Source organism: Siphateles boraxobius, unplaced genomic scaffold (genome assembly GCF_051911475.1).
Source record: "Siphateles boraxobius isolate OS27281-9 unplaced genomic scaffold, OSU_SipBor_1 13, whole genome shotgun sequence".
Lineage (NCBI taxonomy): Eukaryota > Metazoa > Chordata > Actinopteri > Cypriniformes > Leuciscidae > Siphateles > Siphateles boraxobius.
The window spans coordinates 8,268,991-8,293,943 of NW_027508733.1; the positions used below are offsets into that span (position 1 = coordinate 8,268,991).

The 24,953-nt window shown below is 42.3% G+C and overlaps 1 protein-coding gene and 3 pseudogenes across 4 annotated transcripts in view; 1 reads left to right on the forward strand and 3 right to left on the reverse strand.

The window, feature by feature from the left end:
* Positions 1-24,953, reverse strand: part of LOC143736369 (uncharacterized) — a 402,538-nt gene that overhangs the window by 174,673 nt on the left and 202,912 nt on the right. The window lies entirely within an intron of this gene.
* The window catches only part of LOC143735331 (ribonuclease-like 3 pseudogene), a 144,394-nt pseudogene that overhangs the window by 6,619 nt on the left and 112,822 nt on the right, over positions 1-24,953 (reverse strand). The window contains exon 1 of one of the 2 annotated variants that reach the window (XR_013203089.1): positions 14,775-14,839. The exons of the other annotated variant lie outside the window; for it this stretch is intronic. The product of XR_013203089.1 is annotated as a ribonuclease-like 3 pseudogene, transcript variant X3 (transcript). Of the gene's footprint in view, positions 1-14,774; positions 14,840-24,953 lie in introns of those variants that run through there. 2 annotated transcript variants of the gene reach the window in all.
* LOC143736312 (uncharacterized) lies at positions 1,900-18,800 on the forward strand (annotated as a pseudogene). The gene is made up of 4 exons (XR_013203411.1): positions 1,900-1,948; positions 2,380-2,718; positions 8,847-9,136; positions 18,250-18,800. The product of XR_013203411.1 is annotated as an uncharacterized LOC143736312 (transcript).
* On the reverse strand, positions 21,007-21,530 carry LOC143735562 (ribonuclease-like 3 pseudogene; annotated as a pseudogene).

Below are 24,953 nucleotides of genomic sequence, written 5' to 3' on the forward strand. Positions count from 1 at the left end.
GCGACTCCTTGAACTCTTCCACTCGTCCTATTAGCGCCATCCTCGTCGCCAATGTAATATCTTGAGGGTTCGAATAAGGCACTGAAACCGGTGGTTGAAATAACACAATCGCTTTTACTGGGAACTGCCAGAGAACAGCCGCATATCCACACACAGACACAGCTCACTTCGGAGCTTCCTGATTACACTAAGTCGCGTGACCTAAGAACCAATCACATCACTGCATTTCCTCACATAAGAACCCCAACATGAGAAACCCAGTCTACTACATGTATGACGGTGGACAGTCACATATTTGATTTAAATTAAGTCATTCAACTATGCTCTCAAAGTTACAGCTATATTGACAAAGTGCCTTCGAGTCATTTCCCACCACAGGTGTAATCCACGTTTGGAGAGACGTTACTCTCCCAGTTGTTACTACAGCTTACTTATTGCACTTAAGCAAAACTATCACTTGGATATATACAGCATGAATTCAAAATATGGTCCTTTATCACACTGAAGGTTGGCTAAAGGTCTGTGCTCATCAGTGAGGTCAATGCCAAAACCAGCCAACACTGCACCGGATGTGTGTGTTTATTAATGTCATGATGACTGATTTTATGGAGTACATGCATGCACACAGTTTTATTTAACCAATTAGCCTATAAAACTTTGATGTTTGAAAACCGCCAAACTGACCCTGACCCAGTCCACATTTTGTCTGCATGCCCACATTTTTTTTTACCTGCACAACCAAATTCAAAACCTGCCCAATCTGGCAACACTGGACTCTGTTGCACCGCCCCATAATATAATGTATGGGAATACAAGCAGTGCAACAAAATATATATATATATATATATATATATATATATATATATATATATATATATACATATATATAGATATTAATCAACTGTCAATTTATATATATAATGTTTTTTTGGCCTTGTTCCACATGAGGAATTTATTGGATTATACAGTTTGTCAGAGACAACAGGCCAGGGCATTGCTAAGATGATAACTGACCAGGGCAAATTTTTTTTATGGCTTTTGATACTTCTTCATACAAGATGGATTTTACATTTGCTATTATTATTACTCATAAAATAAATTTTAATATTCAGTATGAGGCATGTTACCGGTTTATGAAATTGCATATCCAAACCCCCACTTAATGTACAGTATTTTGTTTTTAATCACAAGCTCTCATTTTCCCATTTACTTGTCATGCAACTTAATTCATTAATGAAATGAAATAATCACAAAGATCAAATATTGAATTACTGGGCCACATATAATCTCATAATGTCGGTTGATCTATATCTGAATCCTGATAGCCTGATCCTACCATCAGAAGTAACTCTTCACAATACTCTTTGTCATCAGCTTATACTGAAAATGAGGAAGCAAACAGAAGTAGTCTTAAAAATGCCAAAGAACTATAACAGTTACAAATCATGCAACACAGGAGGAATCTTACATCATTTATCTTTGAAAAACCCTGTTTAGAAAGTTTCCATTTAGAAATATTCTTATGGACAACTTCAGTTGGTGTATTTTCTTCAGTTTAATTGATTCTCTCCTGTGCTTCACGTGTCAGTGGAACGTATATGGCTTCTATGGTGTCCTTCCATTATGTCTTTAGAAATAAGCAGATTTTCTGTCAGATAGTTTTTCATTGACACTCAAGATGACGATGACGATTACAAAATTATTCTAGTGTAAACAAGAGTGGGAGATGCCAAAAATCAATGCAGTATTATTAATGTGATGACATGCTAAGGCACATGAGGCAAGAACAAAAAGAGGATAAGATCTAAAGTACAACCCTCAACAGACACATCCTGGCACCGACTGAATCAGTCTTCACATCAGTAGACAGGTCTCCCGTTTTCTCAACTGCTGAAGAAAATGTTTTGCTCACTTGTTTTTTGCTCTTTGTGTTTTTGGCATCTGGTTGGTAAGTTATTTCTATAGTTTCAATTACCAGAATTATAAATCTGTATAGTCTGTGTTTGATCCCACATTCAGTGCATTAGTTTTCTATTATCTTATTGGCATATTAAATGATGAATTTGGAAGTCTTAATGTTCTAACCATCACTCAGCTGATTCCATCTGACGGTACAAAGTGTCTGCAATATAAATAAAGTTTAAGTTCCTTCTGAATTTCAAACTGGGGAGAGACAAAATCTGATTTAAACAAGACAAATCGAGAGCAGCAATAAGTTGCTGGTTCCAGTTCACTGAATGGCCATCAGTATTTCATGGGTTTCTGAATTATCGCTTACATAGTAAAAGCCAAATTGAAAGTTTGTGATCATATAGTTGTTCTTACTTAAATGTACCTGCTTAAATGTGCTACTGATGATAAACTCCCTCTGTTCTGCAGTGTTCGGTAATTCAGATGCAGTGAAAACGCTGTCAGTATCAGTGACGGAGGGAGATATTATCACTCTACAGAATAATGATTCTCAGCTACAGGAAAATTATCTGTTATCGTGGACATTTGAACGTCCAGAGAGTCTTATAGCTGAAATCAATAAAGGGGCTAGACAATTTTCCATACATGATGGTGTTCCTGATGGGAGATTCAGAGACAGACTGAAGCTGGACAATCACACTGGATCTCTGACCATCATGAACACCAGAACCTCAGACTCTGGACTCTATGAAATGACCATCAAGAGCAAACAAGCCAACACATACAGATTCACTGTTGCTGTCTATGGTGAGTCCACAGCTACAGATTTGCTTGTTCTGTCTACTATTTATTACTAAATCAGCTTTTTAGCAGTGGCATACCTATGATACTGTAGTACTTATATGGACAAACCCAAGCGTAAGGTTAAAATTTAAGGTTTGTCGTTATTTTACCCAAATCCTTTTAATTACTGCCAAAGTTGCTTGTTTTCAGTAGGCCTAAATGTGGCTTTCTTACGGCATAACTGTTTCGAAACGTTTCGAAATTCCAACGGTTCCCGATGTCATCGATGGATAACTGAGATCGCTCTCCAGCGGCCAACCATTGAACAAGTGTTTAGTTTTTACCTGACCTCTTATCAGTTTAAATTTTTTTTTTACAGTTACAGACGTTTTATTGAGGAATTTGTATAATTAAAAGTAATAATAGATATAAATAAACAATAAATAAACTGAGCATAAAACAAAACAAACAAGAACACATATTATACAGACACTTTAATATTAGATGTTAATTGATAGATTATACTTTCAATAAAACATTTGCAAGGGGTTTGTAAAAATGCGTCTATGATTGTTTTTGTTGTATTTACAGTCTTCTGACCAGCAGGGCTCAGGCGTTCCGAGCGCTGAACAGTGAATCGTTTTGTGAAGCAATTGGTTTAACTGATTTTTAGCTATATTCAAGTTTTTAATTAACTTTAATATTGTTTACGTTGGGAAAAAAACATACAGACAATTTAATTATATTCAAGATTTAAGGCAGCAATGGAAGTTCCCTTTCGAAGGGAACTCAACAATACGTCAACGACGCTATGGGGAACGCCTCAGGCGTGACAGGTGTCTGAAATCACTATCAAATCACGTCAATCATATTGACCGGCGACAGCCCGTGAATCATTAGCGTGAATGATTAACGTGCGACCTGGAAGTATAAAGGGGCGCCTTGCAAACATGACAAATCATCTCATCGTCTTCAGGGACTGTCTGTTTGAAAACGCTACTCAATGAAACGGTAAGAAAATGAAATGTACAGCACACGAGTGTGTTTTTTCCTGCCTGGGAGAAGAGCGCGCACGAGAGGTTCTCGAGGGAATCCTCTGTGTGAACTGAGAAGCGTTTTTCTCTTAAAACACTCCGCTCTCGTCTGGCCCTCTTCTCGAGTGAAGGGGGTTCAACGTCTGGTCCGCGTGGTCCCGCTCGTGCCGAGGCAGAGCGGCGACTTGCATCATGGGCTTCCAGATAGAGCTCATCGATCATCTTGAGAGTCCTGTAAACCTCTCAAATGATTCGACGGCTGACGAGGGCGAACTGCAGGCACCAATGGTTTCCTGCAGTTGCTGCTCTTCAGGACGAGCAGGAGATGGCTGAGGAGGTTTATAATCAGGTAGATCCTGAACCCTCTCAGCCACCCTGCCCCGTGTATGCAGACCTGGTGGATGTTGTGGAGCGCGCCGCCAACAGGCTGTAGCTGCCATGGCAACGCGCTAGAGGAGAGACCGCTCGCGGTAGGCTTGGCGATCGGTTTCTCCCCTGCCATACACACCAGCTCAGGTGAGCCTTCCATTCCTTCCTGATCTTCACACGGAGATCGAGAGGGCATGGAAGAGCCCATACTCTGCCCGTATTCACCGACATCAGCGGGTTAATTTCGCTGATGTTGAGGGGATCGCAGAGCATGGGTATGTGTCGATGCCGCCCATTTGACGAGTCGTTTGCGAACTATCTCGTGTCTGGGCAGGCGTCGACACTGAGAGCTCCAACCCTGCCATCCAAACCGCTAAAGTCAACAGCACGTTTGAATGGCAGAGCATACACGACAGCGGTTCAGGCTGGTGCTTCCCTGCACACTATGGCGGTGCTGCAGGCATATCAGGCCGACCTGCTGCAGGATCCTGCATACCGCTGAGATCCGGTTCCACACCCAGGCAGGCGGGAGGGCCTGGCCCTTCACGGTCCGAGGACCGTAGACAGGGCCAGAGAGCCAGTGTCGCCTCTCGTGCGCCCCCTCTGTGGAGGAACAGGGCGCAGAAGAGGCGTGACTCCCGCGAGAAGAGGGATCTGAGGGAGGTTATCCAGCACAAGCGCACACAGTGTCGCTGATGGATAATCTCCCCGGAGGGCTTCATTAAAAAGAAATCCAGCCCTCTCCTCTCTTCTGACTCCCCAGACGTTCATTACATCAGGCCTGGGGCTGGGCCTATGATAAGAACGATGTTCCAATGGCCCGCCTAGGCTTGGCTAGTAGAAACGCCTCTTTCAGGCATGTAAAGTGGTGGACCCCAGGGTCATAAAGAACTATCTGGCGAGTCTTCACTCCGCACGCCGCAGGTGAGCTGACTGGTCTTTTAAGAGTAATTTTTTGTGAATTAAAATTCCGAGATGTATCTCTCTACAGACCTCGTTCCCTGTATAGAGCTATGGGGTCATGTCAAGGTTATAAGGTAAGAGACGTTTCCTGGATCATTAGGGCCCTGAAGTGCCCCGTTAGGTGGCCAGAACGATAACTATGTTAGCCTTCGGGCTGTTAGCCACCTCAGGGTAGAGTAGTTGGTCTCTCTCTTAGAATTTTTTACTTAGAGTGTTGACTGACGCTAGAGCTTCAGATAGATCTTATGTCCGGCCCACGGGTCCGTTGACTTCTTCCTGAGTATTTCGCCCCTTGAGCTCTGTTTGGGTTTCATTAGGCTGAGCGATTCTGCAGCCCTTTGTATGGAATAATACAGACTATATTCTTTAGTAAGGCTGTGGCTCCTCCGAGCCCTCAGATTGATCTATGCTTGCAGGCCCAGGGCCGCCTCTGTAGCTGGCCTAGGCTGTGCCAGGGATAATAGAGGCGCTCTGCTAAAATTTTTTAGCACTTCTTCCTCTGACCCTTCACTGTGTGAATGTTGGTTTCTAGCATCCCTGTATAAACAGCCTCCTCCCGTGGGAGTCGTTAGGCCAAGGCCCGCCCCCTTCTCTGCATTCTGGGGTGCCTAGAGTAATGCAGCGTGGTGCTGAGGATGGTTTGTAAGGACATGGTAGGCCTCAAACAGGCCTCCGTGGTATATATGTCTTTATTGAGCAGGGTTAGGCCGTCTTTCGCTTCACGAAGAAGACTGGGTTTCCTGCCCGACTCTGCCATGCAGAACTGGCCTACGGATTTAGGCCGCCAGTTTAGGCTTCACTCACCTCGCTGAGCTACTGCTCGAGCGCTAGGTTGTAGGTGGTTGGCTTTCATTCAAGCCCCACTCCCCTAGGTTGGGCAGAGATACATTTCTGTCACCCCTAGAGCCGCTGGCAGGCCCGCACCCTGGTAACCTCAGGGTGAGGTGTGAGTATTCCCCTGTGATACAGGGTAGGTCTGAGCACTTCACTCCCAGTTCTGTTTTATCCCACCTCGCACCACTATGGCTCGGGTCGAGTATGAAGTAAGCTTCACTTCTTCTTTGGTCGAAGTACGCTCCCCTGAAGCCAGAGCATTGCCCTGAGCTGACGCCCATGCATAGATGGTAGGCCCCTGACTAACCGGGGCCTCCGTTGAGGCAGAGTGGCGTATGTTGTACTCCCCTTGTTTTAAGGGTGCTAGCTTTCTTGCGGAGTACACTGCCATGGGCAATGTGATTAGGCACCAGGATGCTGTAGGCGCTGTGTAAACAGTTTTTCTGCCAACGAAGGCTGCGCCATTAGGTAGTAGGCCGCAGCAGGCCTCCTTGATTGGACAGCCCCCCATAGGGCACTGTAGGCCAGCTCACTTTACGTGGTTGGCCTTGGTGGTTCGGGCAGTTGACTCACTGATGGGTAGTAGGCCTTAAACAGGCCTCCTCGGAGGTGAGTCCCAACATTGTGGGACATACCTTATAGCGCTACTGGAAGCCCATTAGTGAATTATGCTGTGTAGTATGGTTTCCAACAGTGTACTTTATGGCAGAATATGACTTGCTATTAGCTAGTAGGCCCGACCAGGCCTCCCTGATAGGCGAGTCCCCAGCTGGCTGGCCTTAGCAGGCCACCTTATACTTTCACCCGGACTCAGGGCTCAAAGCTACCAGTGGTTATCAGGTAGTAGGCCACTCAGGCCTCCCTGAAGGTGAATTCCCACTTAAGATGGTTATCAGGTAGTAGGCCTCACCCGGCCGCCCTGAAGGCGAATTCCCACTTACGTTGGCTATCAGGTAGTAGGCCTCTCTGGGCCTCCCTGAATGTGAGCTCCCAAATATTGTGGCTGTCAGGTAGTAGGCCGCTCTGGGCCTCCCTGGATGTGGGCTCCCAAATATTATGGCTGTCAGGTAGTAGGCCTCACCAGGCCTCCCTGAAGGTGAGTTCCCACATGCTGTGATTATCAGGTAGTAGGCTCCTCCAGGCCTCCTTGAATGAGAACGGTCAGGTAGTAGGCCTCACCAGGCCTCCCTGAAGGTGAGTTCCCACAGATAGTGGTGACCAGGTAGTAGGCCTCACCAGGCCTCCCTGAAGGTGAGCTCCCCACATACTGTGGTCGTAGGGTAGCAGGCCTCACCGGGCCTCCCTGAAGGTGAGTTCCCACGTACTGTGGTTATCAGGTAGTAGGCCTCACGTGCCTCCCTAAAGGATCAGGTAGTAGGCCTCTCCGGGCCTCCCTGTAACGCTCCCTAGTGGTGCTGGGTTTATGAAGCTAGTGGTCTCTTGCTATCAGTTTCAGCTAGCCTTAATAGGCAGCTGCTGAAGGCGAGCTTGCGCCCTGGCTCGCTAAAGTGTTCATTCTCTGCTAAAGGTTCCCTCCCGGAACCTTTTCTGCCTACAGCCTGGTTTGCCTACCAGGCAGACCTTGTGCTCCCCTCACGAGGGTCTCTTTGAGCATGCGGCTTCCTGAGTCTGGTCAGACGGTCGTAGGCCTCTCGTGAGGCCTCCCAGTTAGATCAGCCCTTAGGCCTTCACAGGCCTCCTCAGTGTTTTGAAACACAGACACTGGGTTGATCCGTGGATCGAGTAGAGAAACTCCCCTCGCTAGCAAGGGTCGGAAAGCACTATGCTGAGTCATACTCTCCGGGATATCCCGTCTCTGAGATCCGGGCCGAGTGGTTCACTGCCAGCTTCGCAGTCCCTCGGGTTGGATGCCTTACTTAAGGCATTTGTCCAGAGGCTCTGTCTTCAGACAGACAGGATTTGGCCAGACTAAGTGTCTATGTACTGGCGCCAGGTCAGGCCGTCCTGGTGGCATTTCGGGGTGAGTACGTTCGAGTACGTTCCCCTGAATAGTGACTGGCTGGGGTTCCCTTGGGTTCCCTAGCCATATTCCCTAGAAGGGACCCCTTCTAATTGGAAGCTGAGGTTCCAGGCCCGGAGCCGGCCCAGGTAGACCTTTCATTTAACCATGTTTATGAAGGTTTTTCTGTGAGGCTGTAGCTTGGGCTATGACCGTAGGGAATGCTGTCACTGACAGCCCAGTGTGACCTGAGGGTGAGTGGTTCTAGCGTTTCATTTGAAGTTGCTGGTTCTGACAGTTGTCACTGCCACTTGGCATGCACTCCCCTTAGCATGGCGGCGTTGGTATATCGTTCCCCATAGCGTCGTTGACGTATTGTTGAGTTCCCTTCGAAAGGGAACGTCTCAGGTTACGACTGTAACCTATGTTCCCTGAGAACAGGGAACGAGACAATACGTCTCCCTGCCATGCCACGGGGCTTGCCTACCGTACAGTCCCTTCAGACGATAAGGTGATTTGTCATGTTTGCAAGGCGCCCCTTTATACTTCCAGGTCGCACGTTAATCATTCACGCTAATGATTCACGGGCTGTCGCCGGTCAATATGATTGACGTGATTTGATAGTGATTTCAGACACCTGTCACGCCTGAGGCGTTCCCCATAGCGTCGTTGACGTATTGTCTCGTTCCCTGTTCTCAGGGAACATAGGTTACAGTCGTAACCTGAGACGTTTTTAAGTTGAACAGGTGTAATTTAAGTGTACAGATGCTCACATCTACTCCAGTTTTAGTCATTTTAGCATTTCGGGAAGTTTTAGAAAAATCCGTGAGTTTTCAGGATTTAAAGAAGTGTCACAATTATTGAGAAACATTACCTAATAAATACAAAGCAGCCGATGAGATGAGAGCGATTAACAGTGAAACCAGTCTTTTCCTTTAAATCATTTATTATTTGTTGTAGTTATTCCCTACTTATTTTTAATCTATTTGCAGCTTATCTGATTGCTCCTGTCATCAGCAGTGGCTCTTCACAATGTTTTTCACCATTATCACCGTGTTCATTGGTGTGTTCATCTGTGGATGTGGGTCATGTGACTCTCTTCTGGTACAAAGGAATGAGTGTATTGTCCAGCACCAGTGTGTCTGATCTCAGCAAAAGTCTCTCTCTCTACCTCTGGAGGTGGAATATCAGGATAAAAACACCTACAGCTGTGTGCTGAACAATCCCATCAGCAACCAGACCACACATCTCAACATCACTCAATTCTGTCACACATGTGCAGGTATGACAGCACTGTTATTAGTTGCATTCATTCACTGAATTAATCTGTTCATTGGTAGCTTAAGATAAATGAGCTTCTGTCATCATTTACTCATGCCTTTCTAAGCTATTTTTACTTTTTTTTGTGGAGAAAAAAGGAGATATTTTTGAGTTCATGACAAAGACTAAATTCAACTTCTTGAGAATCTCAATTCTGTTTCAGTTGATTCTTCAGAAGGCCACACCCATTGTTGTGATTCTTTTGAAGCTGTGCTCCGATTGGTCGTCACTGCACTGATGGGCATGGCTGCTGCGACTGCTATGTTCTTCTGATTAATGATGTCAGATCGACAAGAGTTTAAATGGAGAAAACGGAAGAGATATCTATATATAGAGATAATATAAGATATATATATATATATATATATATATATATATATATATATATTAGTGCTGTCAACATATAACATATGTTGTTTTTAGTGCTGTCAAACGATTAAAATATTTAATCGCGATTAATCGCATTAATGACATAGTTAACTCGCGATTAATCGCATTTAATCGCACATTTTTATCTATTCTAAATGTCTCTTGATTTCTTTTTGTCCCATTATTTTTTCTCATTTTAATGCTCTTATCAACATGGAAAAGTGGATCGGCTTGCTTTGTGCAAATGTTTTTTATTGAAAACAACATTGGCATATATTGTGTTCAATTTCACACTAAAACATTCTTACTTGGAGCAAATAATCTCTCACACAATGTAACACTGTCCATCAATAAAAGGGTGAAAGAAATACTGACGAGGTCCTGATATTGACGAGGGGGCGGAGAATTCGCATCAGCTATGTGTGTGTGTGTGTGTGTGTGTGTGTGTGTGTGTGTGTGTGTGTGTGTGTGTGTGTGTGTGTGTGTGTGTGTGTGTGTGTGTGTGTGTGTTGGCCATCATCAAGTGGTATTTCAGACTGGACTGCGATGATGATAGCTCAGTTCACAACGACAAAACACACAGATCACTTTGGTCTCGTCAATGGAACCATTTGGCAACTTTTAAAAAGTAAACGTTCCATTCAGAATCTTATTGGCATCCATTTCGGTGTCTCGCGCTCGTCATCCACTCAAAACTGGACGTTTTGAACGTTCCTATAACATTCAGAAATAAAGTTTTTATAACTTAATGGGAACGTTATGAAAACGTTCTTATAACCTAAAATTGTTAGCTGGGGAAGAGGAGAGATTCGCTATTGCACTGAACACGTTTTAAGTGCAGGCACATATTGTCTGAGCGAGCCCAGAGAAAATTCTAACAAGAGCAGCGTGTATCTGAGAGCGCGCGACTCGAGCAGAGAGATTCGTGCTCGGCACATTATATTCCACGCGCGAGCAGAGAGAGATTCCGAGCAGGTCTGTCAAACATTGACTCCAAGCAAGATGGTGAAGCGGTGCGCCCACGGCGTTTGTAAATCGGACACTAGGTACCCCGAGAGATTGTCTGGAGGAGTTGTGTTCTTTCCGTTTCCAAAGCCGAAAACACAACGTGAGCGGTGCCTACAATGGATAAAACAGTGTGGACGGCCCCACTCCCAGTTACATGTGTCGAACATGGTTAACTCGCGTGCAGCGTGCGTGAGACTGAGACACTGAGATTAGTCAAAGAAACATGGAGAAACCAGATCAAGAGGATCCACAAAGGAATTACGTTTTCTAAAGGGTTGTTGTTAACATGATATTCTCAGGGGGAAATGAGCGACAGTGCAGCACCCGTAGACTAACGTTACAGTTTAGAGGAGTGCACGTTCGCAACGGGGAAAGCATGAAGCTTACTTGACAACATCAGTTCATATATCAATATCGTAACGAATAGAAATAACCTTAAATTATATAACGTTATGGTTATCTGCATCTTTCCGTCTCTTATGTATAGTTACTTTTTAAACACGAAAATCGCATTCAGCATGACACGCAAGCGGTTGCCGTGGTAATGAACAACCTGCTTGTTAAAGCGAATAATACTGTATCTGAGGCAAAATTACTAAATATGCAGCGCGAGTTATATATTTCTAACTCCAAACAATTAGCCACTGAACCAGCTTATAAAATCTTCTTCAAGGCTGTGCTGGTTGCATTTGAGGTAAGATACAGGTCATGGGGTTTCTCAGATTTCGCTTGAGACCGGTATAAGCATTCGCCTCGATAGTAGTCGTGTGTCTCCTTCATTGCGTATTTTTATGTTTTGAATATATCCCTCCACTGCAGACTGTAACCCCTTTTGCCTCGATCTGGAGGATATCGCTGAGGTATTGCTCCAAAAAAGGTCACTGACACGCACCCGGAATACCTCTTCCCGTCATGGCAATCTGTCGCGCTGGTCGTGTTTGACCATTTGTTTGACGGGCGTAGCAACAATAACTAGGGGGCGTGGCTTTTGCGAACGGTCAATTATTGCTGAGAAGGAGAAATGACCCCTTTTTATCCTATATATTATATATATATATAACCATGTGATAAATGTATTCAAATGTATCTAATTTTCCATCTCATGATTTTCCTTTTATGTGGTTTGGCCTATGTCTTCATTCTCTCTTCTAAACTATTTTGGTCTGAGACATGACTTGCATACTATGGTTAACCAAAATCATATGTGTAGCATGTTTAGTCTCTATATAATCCAATCTTCATCCCCCATTTGTTAATTTACATTACATTGTGCTAACTTTATGACGCATTAGTATTATAAGAATCTTGTAGATTATTTTCGTAAACACCCAATGAAATTAAACATTCAAATGTCCTGCTAGGGTCGTAAACTGGAGCCTCAACAAATTGCATCAGGACAGTTTAATTCAAATGGGCGAGACATGCAAGTATCAGACTTAGTCTCATTATTTGATACATTAAGTATCCTTACCCCTTTTTAAGAAGGGCGTGTTAGAAGTAACTGATGTTTTGCTCAGGCTGTTGATCTGCTGAACTTCAAACAATGCTATAACTTCTTGCTTTCCTCTATTCTGCTTCAGCTCTCTTTCCCTTGGTAAACTGTATGTATGTATGTGTATGTTAGAGTAGTTTAAATGTTTTAGTCTAGTTAATAAAATCTTGTTCATGTCAAACGTAAAGTTGTCCGTGTCTCAAGCTCATATCTGGAGTCACTAATCATAGATCTTGACTACTTGCTCTTAATAGTACTTAGTAAGAAAGACATTTCCCATGTCCCAGAAATGTACATTTCTATTAATCAATAAATAACCAATATTAAGTGTTCACGGGATGAACCGAGTAATTGGTTGTATTGTTAATGTAGCTACATCAAGTTAACCCGATTAACTGATCCTAATATTCATAATCAATTATAACAAGTTATGATTGATTATTAATATTTCATAGAGCTAATTTGCTACACACTATTATTGAGATTCATATGCTGATTCTTGATTCCGTGGAATATAAAAGATATTTTGAGAAACATATTTTACTGTAGTAACAATCGCTGAAGAGTAGAGTCTTTTTTTAATTAAAATTTTTTGAGTTTGCTCAATACTAAACTCAAACCTGGGTAACCACTTAAACCTCCTTTGTGAGACAAGCCTCAGGAGCTGCATTAATAATGTTAAGCTGTTGTTTTAGGATACTGGACACATGGGATTACCAGGCTTTTCAAATTTAGTACCACTCCGATTTTCCCTGTCAATCTCCAGTTTTTTTTCTTTTCTCATTGAATGTCCTTGTGAAATATTTTGCACTGAAATAACCAACCATAGCCAATACAACAATTCCATTCCTAGAGTCAAACAAGAGACTTAACCTTAGGTATGTTTGGAAAAAGCTAAAATAATAATAAGTAGGGGTGTAACGATTTGTTTTAACAACGATTCGATTCGTATCACGATTCGTGGTTGTCGATACGATTCAAGGACGATATTGGTTCATTTAGAACGATACGATCCGAAACGATTCAGTGACTTGAAATCGATTTAGTAACTTTTTAGCCAAAAATTCAAACAAGTGTGACTGAAATAAATACCTGGATACTGGACAGTGTGGGTAAAGTTTCCTAGATTCATGTTGTTTCTTGTAAGGGAATCAATCAGGTATCAATTAATTATAGATATAAACTAGGGCTTCACGATTTGGGGAAAATGTCATATTGCGATTATTGAGGTCAATATTGCGATTGCGATATAATAAACAAATGATTTTATGAGTGAACTTGCTTGGTTCTCAAGGAAAATGCACACACAGATTAGTGATAATGCTGAAATGTGTATTTCTCAACTCAAGTAACTTTCTTTGCATATCAGGTTTAAACAGCTTCCATGTTTTTTGCCTTTCATTGATTTTCAGTAGACATTATAAAGGAATGTCATATGGTCTTATCATTTGCAGTTTGATGTGAGAAAGAGGAACTTCTCTGAAATGTATGTATGTTTATACACCTAAAGTGCAGGAGTAAGACACTCTAGAAAACAGATGGGCAAAGTCATCTAGTTGGAGTCTATAAGGGTCAGCTAGCGATAAATCGAAGCTAGCAGTAATGGGTCCTTTGTCTGTGGAAAACTACTAGGGAAACTCTGCAGAAACAACTAGGGAAACTCCCACTTCTGTGTCTCAGCGTATCACTCCCTCCACAGGGTAACTGCTGTGTTAGAGACAGAGCCTATTCTTGCAAGAATAAATACTTCTCTTTTTACAAATTTGATTCCGAGTGTCTCTTACGCAGTGAGGATGTTTAATGAGAAATTTTGCCACGAGATTTGCTTATAGCTTATACTGAAATCAATCATGTGAAAAGTGAAAGAGGAGAAAAAAAGTTTGTACTAAAACAACCTGGAAATAAAAACAGAAACAACCAAATGAATAGGGAAATAATTAGAATCTATGCTATGCTACATTCAGCCTGCTCTCTTTTCAGTGCTCAAAATGTACTGGCAAACCACCTTCACATGTCAAAGTAATTTGTCTTTTTGTGTGGTTACCCTCATATTTACAGCTGTTCTGCTCTTTTTTTGTCAAAAGTACAATCACATCAAACTCAGTATTGCTCTTATAGCTCTTTCCATTTGCTTTCCCTGTCGTACAAACGCTTTTAATGTCCTTTTCCTTGGCTTTTATGAAGGTGTTTATTTGTTTGCATTGGCCCTGTTTATTTATGCGTTTATTTTCGGTCCTAGCGGTACAATCCTCCGCACTCATTCCTTTTGGAGCCAGATGTTTGTTTTTGAAAGCCTCATAATTTTGGCTGTAAGTGGACAATGGCGCACATATAACCAGCAGCAGAATCACGGTAAACTGATGGATCTTCATGACCTGGAGAACAAAACATACATCAAAACTGTCTGATATTTGGCCTTATAAAGCAGTTTGTGCACATTTAGTTACACAAATATGAAGTGAAAATAAATTAGAGATGACATACCTTCCAGTTCAGTCCTCTTTTGTCTGTAGGCTGTGAAACATTTAAAAGCAAGGTAAATCACAAACCCCAGAAAATACAGCAAATTTTCTCCAGAAATATTTTATACCTATTACTCAATGTTTTGAAGATTATTGATAGACCACCTTTTTACTATGTTTATCCACTTACAAAAAAAAAAAAAAAAAAAAAAAAAAAAACAGCAATGCAAGTTGCACAAATATATGAGCTTATGTGAATTGATGCTCACAGGTTGCAGTCTATAGTCTGTAAACCTCTGGCCTGTATTACGATGCACCCTCACAAAGTCCAAGCAAATGCAGTCAGGCTAATCTAAGGCTTAATTTGAATCGTTTCTTAAAATGATCTATTTAGTGGTGAGACGTCAGATGTCAGAGGTTTCTGCTGTGAATGGCAACCCCTATAGTGCGGGCTGCCTTTTTATACATCACTCACACCTCGCCCTGCTGTTTTCCTGTTATGCTAAACATCTCTCATTCTCTAGACCCAAAACAGAGGAAACGTTTCTAAGAAATGGCTGACTGTCAAGTAGGTAACACCTTTTGTTGCAAAGACAGCTTCAGTATGAGCTGACATTTAGACACAGTACAGTAATTTTCCACTAAACTATTGTTTGTTGTCATGCAAGCACTTTCTTTACATGAAGTAACATTAATTGCTACAACACTCCACACTTTTGATTATTATTAATCATCTTAAAAGTATATTACATTCTTTCATACATATTAATCAGACATGTTAATCCTTCCGGTTCAAAAGCATTCCATCACTTATTTAGAAAGAAGAAATGCAATCTGCTGTCTTTGTGAGACACATACATCTGTAGTGTTTTAGCAAGCTTCAAATTCTTCCAAAACATTAATACAAAATGTTTTCAAAACATTTCCTTCCCATCTCACATCCGACATATGCCATCTCATTACAACGGTAAGTGCTGTTTTTAACCCTCTTTACATTTCATCATCCTCAGAAAATGAATCGTCACTAACAAACACTCTGGCACCCATAGTTGTGTAGGCTATGGTTGGTCAGGAAATGCATCATCGTTATTCAGTCTGATCATTTAATAACCAACTATGTAGGACACTGTCATTTTGATTATTTTTAAAATGGAAGGCTAACACACATGACTATTAAACTTATCAGAATACCACATACAATCACTCCCACATATTTAGCCTTTTTCTTTAACATAGTGTAACAAGTTTAACCAACTGGTATGCTTTACATCCTAGCCACAAGATGGTGAAAGAAAGTTTTACCCTAAGGATGTGCCCTATATTAAGTCAAAGAAGTGGATAGTAGAACGTGTGTTAGCAGAAGCAGGGAGCTAACTTTAGCTCTTTTCTTGCCATGTCTGCAAAATCCCCTTTTTTGAGGAACAAGACTGTTCAATACACTCAATGTAAGTGCTTTTATTTCTGTTATGCTGGATGGCAGTGTGCTGGCTAGTGCTTTATTAGAAGTTTTATTCCATATAGTCCATACAAACTTCCCTCCTCCACTTCATGAAGTGGAACACACTTTAAAATGGCGGCAGGGATTCCCCCGAGGGGAAGTGCTTAGGGAAGTTTGCAAGTGGATGTCTAAAAGTAGACTGGAACACAGCCTAAATTTGATGTTTCAAGTGTACTACCTAAAGAAACCAGGTCTACCAATGAATCTGTACCGTCTACAAATGAAGTTAGACCACCTGCAGCTTAATCTGATCTCCTGCTAATGAGATTAGCACGTCGGCAATAATTAAAGACGGGGCATCTCCACTACAAACCACATAATATCATACGGTCCTTAATGCTTAATGTACGCCTAAACAAATGATCTCTTCTCTCCTTTGAACGTGAACTGACAGAGACACTTGATTATGATGAGATCATCTCCGTTTTTAATCAAAAACCCTGTTGTCTCAGACTGAGGCTATGTTTACACGGAAACGATCTGAAGAGAAAACGCAAAAGTGGCGTTGCGTTATCACTTTTTATTCTGCGTTTAGACGAGCATTATGGGTGGGAAATCTGCGTGCATATGGTGATGAAAAAGTGTGTGAAATTCGATGTAGTATGCATTCCAGGCGGCTAGGTGGCAATGTGAAGCACTGCCACACAACAACACCAAGTCCGCGCGCCTGTGTACAACCTTCCTTCTACTTCTCTCCCTAGTAGCGCAAAGTCAAAAGACATGGCGAAGCGAACAGCAAAAGCTGAGAATTTTGTCTGGACAGACGAGGAGGTGGAGTTATTGCTGTAATTGTTATTTCCCTGTACTGGCGCATGCCTGTGACGTAAGCGTGTACGCGACGAAAGCCACCGTGAGCAGATCTGTGCCTTCACTGTCTAGCAGATTTTTGCGTTTTTACCCTTTAGACAGGAACGCGACGGTGGAGCGTTTTTAAGATTTCCACTCTGGAGGGTAGTTTCACTTTTTTGCGTTTTTAAGCCCCAAAAACGCCGTCGCTGTGTAAATGAAAGGCACATCTGATAAAATATTTTTACGTTTTCATCCGCGAGCGTTCTCGTGTAAACAGGGCCTAATATTGTAGGAGCTGCAGTGGAGGACATGTAAAGGAAGGTAGATGTAAATGTATGTAAATACAAAAATGTTCTCAATATCTCAATAATTCATATAGGCTAATATGTATAGGCTTACTTGACAGAAAATATGACTGTAATTGTGTTTGTTACAGTGTATATTTGCATATAGTTATATGTAGTTATTCGCTATAAGATTAAATGTTGTTATTTGCTGTTATGAAACGTTATGCTGCGTTGTATTATTATTGTTTTTTTGGTGATTTGGAGTACAGTTTTCGTATGCTAAACTGCCCACCCCATTTAATGAAGGCCCACTTACTTTAACATTTCTGGCCTCGCCCCTGGGTATATGTGAAAGATGATGTATAACACATGCTTTTTCTGTGTGAGAATTTTTGTTTAATTGATTTGATGTTTCCTCTTACTCATGCTAAGAATATAACTTGTTTGGTTATACTCAATGTAGGGGAGAGCGGGGCATAACCAAATGCGGGGCTAGTTGTAACACCCTTGTTTTAAAGGGATAGTTCACCCAAAAATGAAAATTAGCCCATGATTTACTCACCCCGAAGCCATCCTAGGTGTATATGGCATTCTTCTTTCAGACTAATACAATCGGAGTTATATTAAAAAATATCCTGGCTCCTCCAGGAGGAGCCAGGACCTCCTGCTTTATAATGGCAGTGAATGGGCATCTTTTTTTTTTTTTTTTAAGGTTTAACAGTCAGCGGGACCCAAATTCTTGATTAAAGAACAATTTCCTCTATCTCCGGGTCCCAAGAGGGCTCGAGGGGCAGCCAAAAACCTTATCACTCTCATCCACCGCCAGCCGGCAGCATTTTCGAATATGTCCGTCCCCGAGATTGGTTTGCAGCGATCGACCTGAAGGAAGCTTTCATGTCTCAATCATTTCTCGACACAGGCTGTTTCTGCTTTTTGCGTTCGAGGGTGTAGCATATCATTACAAAGTCCTACCCTTTGTGCTGTCCCTGTCTCCGAGTTGGTTCCCTTGTTTCCTTGAAGAAACACTGGCTGATACTAGCACAGTCTCGGGAACAGTTTTGCAAACACAGGGACCTCGTGCTTAGTCACCTCAGCCAGTTGGGGCTTTGGGTCAACTGGGAAAAGAGCAAACTTTCCCCCGTGCAGAGGATATCTTTTCTCGGTGTGGAGTTGGATTCGGTCGAACAGACAGCATAGGCGATGAGTTATCACGATCTGCTCTCCTGGTCCAGCTGATCTGGCATCGTATCAGAGTCGCTAAGGTAGACCTGATTGCCTCTCCAGAAACCACCCACTGCCAGTTGTTTTACTTCCTGACCGAGGGAGGAAGCCCCGGGGGCCTTCCCAAATATGCGTTTCCCCCAGTGTACCTACTTGCACAGACACCGTGCAAAATCAGGGAGGACGAGGAACAGGTCTTGCTAGTTTGCCCCTTATTGGCACAATCGGACCTGGTTCCCAGAACTCATGTTCCTCTCGACAGCCCCTCCCTGCCCCATTTCTCTGAGGGAGGACCTCCTTTCTTATGGACGGGGCCCCTTATGGCACCCGCGTCCAGACTTCTGGGAACTCCATGTCTGGTCCCTGGATGGGACACGGAGGACTTAGGTGATCTACCACAAGCAGTTTTAGACACCATCACTTCTGCAAGAACTCCCTCTACGAGGCACGCTTACTCTCTGAAGTGGAACCCGTTTGTTGAGTGGTGGTGTTCTCACTGAAAAGACCCCCAGAAGATGTTCGGTCAGTACTGTGCTTTCCTTCCTGAAAGATGGATTGGAGCAAAAACTGTCTCCCTCCACCCTCAAAGTGTATGTTGCCTTAAAAAAATTGGGAAAGCATGACCTGACCGTCAGGCTCCTGAGGGGTGTGAGGAGATTAAATCAGCCTTTTAAATCATTTCGTGTTCTGCGCATATACGTGGACAAAACGCAAAGCCTCTGGACCTCAGACCAGCTCTTCGTCTATAATGGAGGCCAGCAGAAGAGAAAGGTTGTCTCCAAGCAGAGGTTGGCCCACTAGATAGTGGATGCCATCATCTTGGCATACCAAACCCAAGATGCACTGTGCCCCCTCAGGTTGTGAGCCCACTTTACTAGGAGTGTCACTTCTTCTTGGGTGCTGGCACAAAGGTGCCTTGCTGAAAGATATCTGTAGAGCTGCGGACTGGGCGACACCCAACATGTTAAGAGGCGGATCAAGAGGCGGATCAAGAGACTTACGCTGGGCGCTGGAATGTGGCAGCAATAGGTGGTGTTTTACTTGGGATCCCAATTTCGTTTGTACGTCAAACGTGACCTACTAAAATGGTACATCTTGGTTACGTATGTAACCCCGATTCCCTGAAGGAGGGAACGGAGACGGATGTCCCGTCGCCACCATTGCTGGACCACCGCTGACTCTGGGCTACTGCTCAGCTCCTCAGCGAAAAACAAATTGTGCTTGCATCCACTTAGTATTTATACCCGCGTTGGGAGGCGGAGTGTGAGCAAATCTTAGCACGCCAATGTGCATTGGCTCGTTCTGTTAAAGGGGCACTTGGCAACTATTTCAACTTAATAAAACCGTTTAGAAATCATTTGAATGGTTCAATAACCTGTTCTGGAGAGAATGGTGACTTTCCCCGCTCCCCCCAGCGTCCCCAGGTGGAAAACCAACCTTGCAACATGGGGACTAACGTCCCGGTAAGTTAAATAGAAGTCTCGTGAGAAGCGAGAACGAGCGAGAAACACGAACTGCTTTATGGCAATTCGACATAATTCTATGATACTGTGTATGATGTATCACCCACTCGGTAGACATAGCTCCACACGATAAGTTGGCCGGCTCCGATAATAACAAATGCACATGAGCAGCGGTAGAAAGCGGGAGGAAGGTGCCGCAAGTGAGTTTTTTTTGACAGTGTTGTGAAAATATACGCCGCACAGCTATAGGGGGAGCTCAATGAGAAAACATGCGACAACAAAAGTGAAAATCAGCGAAGAAATGACTAGAGTTGCCAAATGCTCCTTTAACACTTGAAGATGATAGGGCTCCCTGGCGTGATCCCAATTTTGCGCAAATCCATTTGCTATTTAAACAACGCGGCGCAGGATGTGAAAATGATAACTACGTTGGGCTGAAACTAGCAAAAAACTCTGCATTTCACCAAGTGTATGATAGGGCCCTAAATGTCATGTGATATTAACAGGTGAACTACACCTATACCACTGGTACACACCGCCATCTAGTGGTTGAATAACCATTATTTTGACTCCTTCATTCACTGTTGTACAGTATGTCAGTATAGCTGGAGTTTTAATTGCAAACCTCACATGACATTAAAACACTGGACAGTGCAAACATGACCTTGGCCAATTTAACTGGTTGATGAGAATTTCGGCACCCTTATTTGTAACAATTATATTAGTAGGTAAATGTGTCATTATGATATATTGGTGTATTGATCCAATCTTAATCTTCTGAACCTTTTGAAAGTCAGTTAAGGTATCATTGGACCCAACAGTGTTGTGCAGTGACAACTACGACAGCAATTTTGCACAATATTGTGGTGTCAGGAAATAAGAGAAGGCGGTTGTAGAAGAGGAAGTTTTGAAGAGTCCGCAATACATGCTTCTTTTCCATGTGCCAATACTGATAATCCTGGTGTCCTTGAGCAGGTTAATACTGACCTCAATTTACTAACCTACGTTTATCTGTAAAATATCACCGACTGATAGGAACGTCTGTAAGCTAATGTTATAACTTATAAAGTTCATGTTTATCTATCTTTAAAATTGTTGATATGCAAGACAATCAAGCAGACGTGTTTAAGGGTGTAGAGATGTTTTATTGAGGATTACAGACAGGTGGGAAAAAAAATAATCTGAGAACTCAGTGATTTTTTTTACACTTGAAAATCAAAGATAGATTGGAAAAGGAGAAGTGAACAAATGATTAGTAAATAAAGCTCTGTAAGGTTGTTTTTTTTAGCCTATCTTCTTTGCATCAGTTATGCCTTCTTCATAATGTACAGGCCAGCCTTCTGCACAGCCCAACACAACGTAGCGAGTCGACTTCTTCCCTTTACCATATTCACACCTTGGGGGTCTCGACCCACTTTGTAATTTGCACGTGATCACAGGAAAAGGCTGGTTGCTCTTAAACAGGTTACCGCCCTGTGGAGTTCCTCCTCTGCCACAAACTGCTTTAATATTATTTGAATTTGCTTGTATGAAGGTGTTGACAGGTTTGCAGCCATCGTCAGCTCCAGTAATGCCTCTCTTTCTGATTTCACTTGTACACTTCTGCTCACTCATATCAGGACCGAAATGCTGAATGAGGAATTTTTGATACCGGGGCTTTATATGTGGTGGTTGACCATGAGAGGAGAACGACACACACAAGACCAGCAGCAGAATCACAGCAGACTGATGAATCTCCATGACCTGCTGAACAATACACACATCAAAACGCCTTTACTGACATTCGACTTTATAAAGAAGTTTGGTGCTTTTGACTGTACTTTGTTTCCATCTGAACCAAGAACCTATACTTGCTCAGAAAAGTTCTAAAATTCCTAACATTTAAAAACAAGGTAAATCGCAATCCTCATAAAATAAATTTGCCCCCAGAAAAACATTCTCAACGTATGTTGCATGCTTTTTTTAATACTTATTATTATTATTGATAGACCACCTTTCCCCCCAAAAAAAATTATATACATGTTACAGAAATATAAAATGTGATTCATGTGAACTGATACTCACAGGTTGCAGTCTATAGTCTGGGATAGTAAACCTCTGGCCTGTATTACGGTGCACCTTCACAAAGTCCGAACAAATGCAGTCAGGCTTAATCTTGGGGTTAGATGAATCTTCAGGTAGATTCTCTACAGATCTCGAAGCTATCAGTCATCAGTTGGAAACTGGCTCCTCAACAACTGTGTGTATCAGATCTCGGGAGAATGATCAAGCAGACACAGAGACGGTGTAATACCATAACATTCTCAAGTATATTAAGGAAGAGGGGCCATATTTATTCACAAGATAAAGCAGAATCATCCATGATGTCCAGACCACCCAATCATAGACCTCAAAGATCAACCCTACCATATATAGCATATTAAGAAATATAATAACAACGGTTAAATGTTTAAAAGTCTTGAGTTCCCGTTTGTGTGCGAGTGTATGTGTCCAAGGCCTAGTCCATGATGTACACATAACATAACGAAAAGAAGTTACACAAGGGCAGCCTTACACAAGAATTGTCAAAAGTGGAGCTAATGAAATAAGAAAATATTAACACTTGGTGCCACAACACTGGCTTTAAAATGTCCCGGTCCACTCAGGATTTGAATGAGCATTCAGTCGTGTGACGCATGAAGAGTTTCATAGTGATATACTTCTCTGCTGAAGATTAAGAGATAATAACCAAACGGTAGATAATTCAAACATATTATATCAGCAACAGGCAACACTATTGCTAAAGTGATAGATTCGGAGAACTGCTGGAGGAAAATAACCAAATGTGTCATTAAAGTGAATTAATATTGGCCCATAACAAGGGTAAAAGAGAACAAATTGGATTAATTTAAACTATATATAATAACACAGTGGCTATTTGCACCAAGTACAAATATCGATAGATGCTATTTAAATTAAATGTGAAAATAGCATATTTTCTTCACTGTAAAAAGTGAACATGTGCAGTTGTTGCTTTAAGGAGGTATTTCTAGCTGATTCTACCTATACATTCTAATTTTGTTGTTGTAATCTAATTCAATCAGGTTAATGTAACAAAACAAGGGAATGCTGTTTTAACTTAGAGTTACTTTGACCCAACATACAATTTCCATTTAACCTCAGGATGGACACACTCAACACATGCACACCAGCTCTTTGCATGGTCTGAGAATTTAGTATCTATGAGAAATTGTGATTTGGGTTATTATAAACAAAAATGAAAAACACACTTTACTCTCCTAATGCAATCCCATGCAAAGCATGCTGGGAACTACAGATCCACTGCCCAGGCCTGTGTTTCCCAAAAGCTTTGTGAGCTAAGTTGCATTGGGAGTCGCATCCATATCTGTTAGGTTATCTTTAGCTTAAAGGCTGAATTGACCTAGCCTCTATTACCCAGACATTCTCTTAATTAGCAAATGTGGTCTTCATCTTTAGCCATCACCATGTTTTGAAATTATCCTATGCAATATCTAAGGACCTGCATGAGTGAAAACTATGACAGATATACACTCACCTAAAGGATTATTAGGAACACCTGTTCAATTTCTCATTAATGCAATTATCTAATCAACCAATCACATGGCAGTTGCTTCAATGCATTTAGGGGTGTGGTTCTGGTCAAGACAATCTCCTGAACTCCAAACTGAATGTCAGAATGGGAAAGAAAGGTGATTTAAGCAATTTTCAGCGTGGCATTGTTGTTGGTGCCAGACGGGCCGGTCTGAGTATTTCACAATCTGCTCAGTTACTGGGATTTTCACGCACAACCATTTCTAGGGTTTACAAAGAATGGTGTGAAAAGGGAAAAAAATCCAGTATGCGGCAGTCCTGTGGGCGAAAAGGCCTTGTTGATGCTAGAGGTCAGAGGAGAATGTGCCGACTGATTCAAGCTGATAGAAGAGCAACTTTGACTGAAATAACCACTCGTTACAACCGAGGTATGCAGCAAAGCATTTGTGAAGCCACAACACGCACAGCCTTGAGGTGGATGGGCTACAACAGCAGAAGACCCCACTGGGTACCACTCATCTCCACTACAAATAGGAAAAAGAGGCTACAATTTGCAAGAGCTTACCAAAATTGGACAGTAGAAGACTGGAAAAATGTTGCCTGTTCTGATGAGTCTTGATTTCTGTTGAGACATTCAGATTGTAGAGTCAGAATTTGGCGTAAACAGAATGAGAACATGGATCCATCATGCCTTATTACCACTGTGCAGGCTGGTGGTGGTGGTGTAATGGTGTGGGGGATGTTTTCTTGGCACACTTTAGGCCCCTTAGTGCCAATTGGGCATCGTTTAAATGCCACGGCCTACCTGAGCATTGTTTCTGATGTCCATCCCTTTATGGCCACCATGTACCCATCCTCTGATGCAGGATACTTCCAGCAGGATAATGCACCATGTCACAAAGCTCGAATCATTTCAAATTGGTTTCTTGGACATGCCAATGAGTTCACTGTACTAAAATGGCCCCCACAGTTACCAGATCTCAACCCAATAGAGTATCTTTGGGATGTGGTGGAACGGGAGCTTCGTGCCCTGGATGTGCATCCCACAAATCTCCATCAACTGCAAGATGCTATCCTATCAATATGGGCCAACATTTCTAAAGAATGCTTTCAGCACCTTGTTGAATCAATGCCACGTAGAATTAAGGCAGTTCTGAAGGCGAAAGGGGGTCAAACACAGTATTAGTATGGTGTTCCTAATAATCCTTTAGGTGAGTGTATATTCGTTCAACATCAGCACAGCTTCAGAGTAAAACTGAATCTAAAACTTCTATACAGTTTGTGCCATTAAGGCAACAAACATCATGTTCCTGATTAAATGAATATGTTTTGTTATGGTCTCCACAGGAATTAAGGGGAATCACCTCATGGTCTCAGCTGGTAACCCCATTCCCATTAGCTCTTTATAAATAATCTCCTTTTCCTCAGGGGTGTACCCTGTTTAGTTGCATCAGGTTGTGGAGAGGATGCCAAAAGAGGATCTTACCCATCATTGAGAAATCACCTCATGCACATCAGATCTTACCCATTACAAAATCTTTGACAGTTTTCTTCAACAGAGTCGAGTATTTTCTGGAGCTTAGGGGAAGTGCATTCAAGAATAGTGTTCAATTCAATGCCTAATAGTGTTAAACAGGG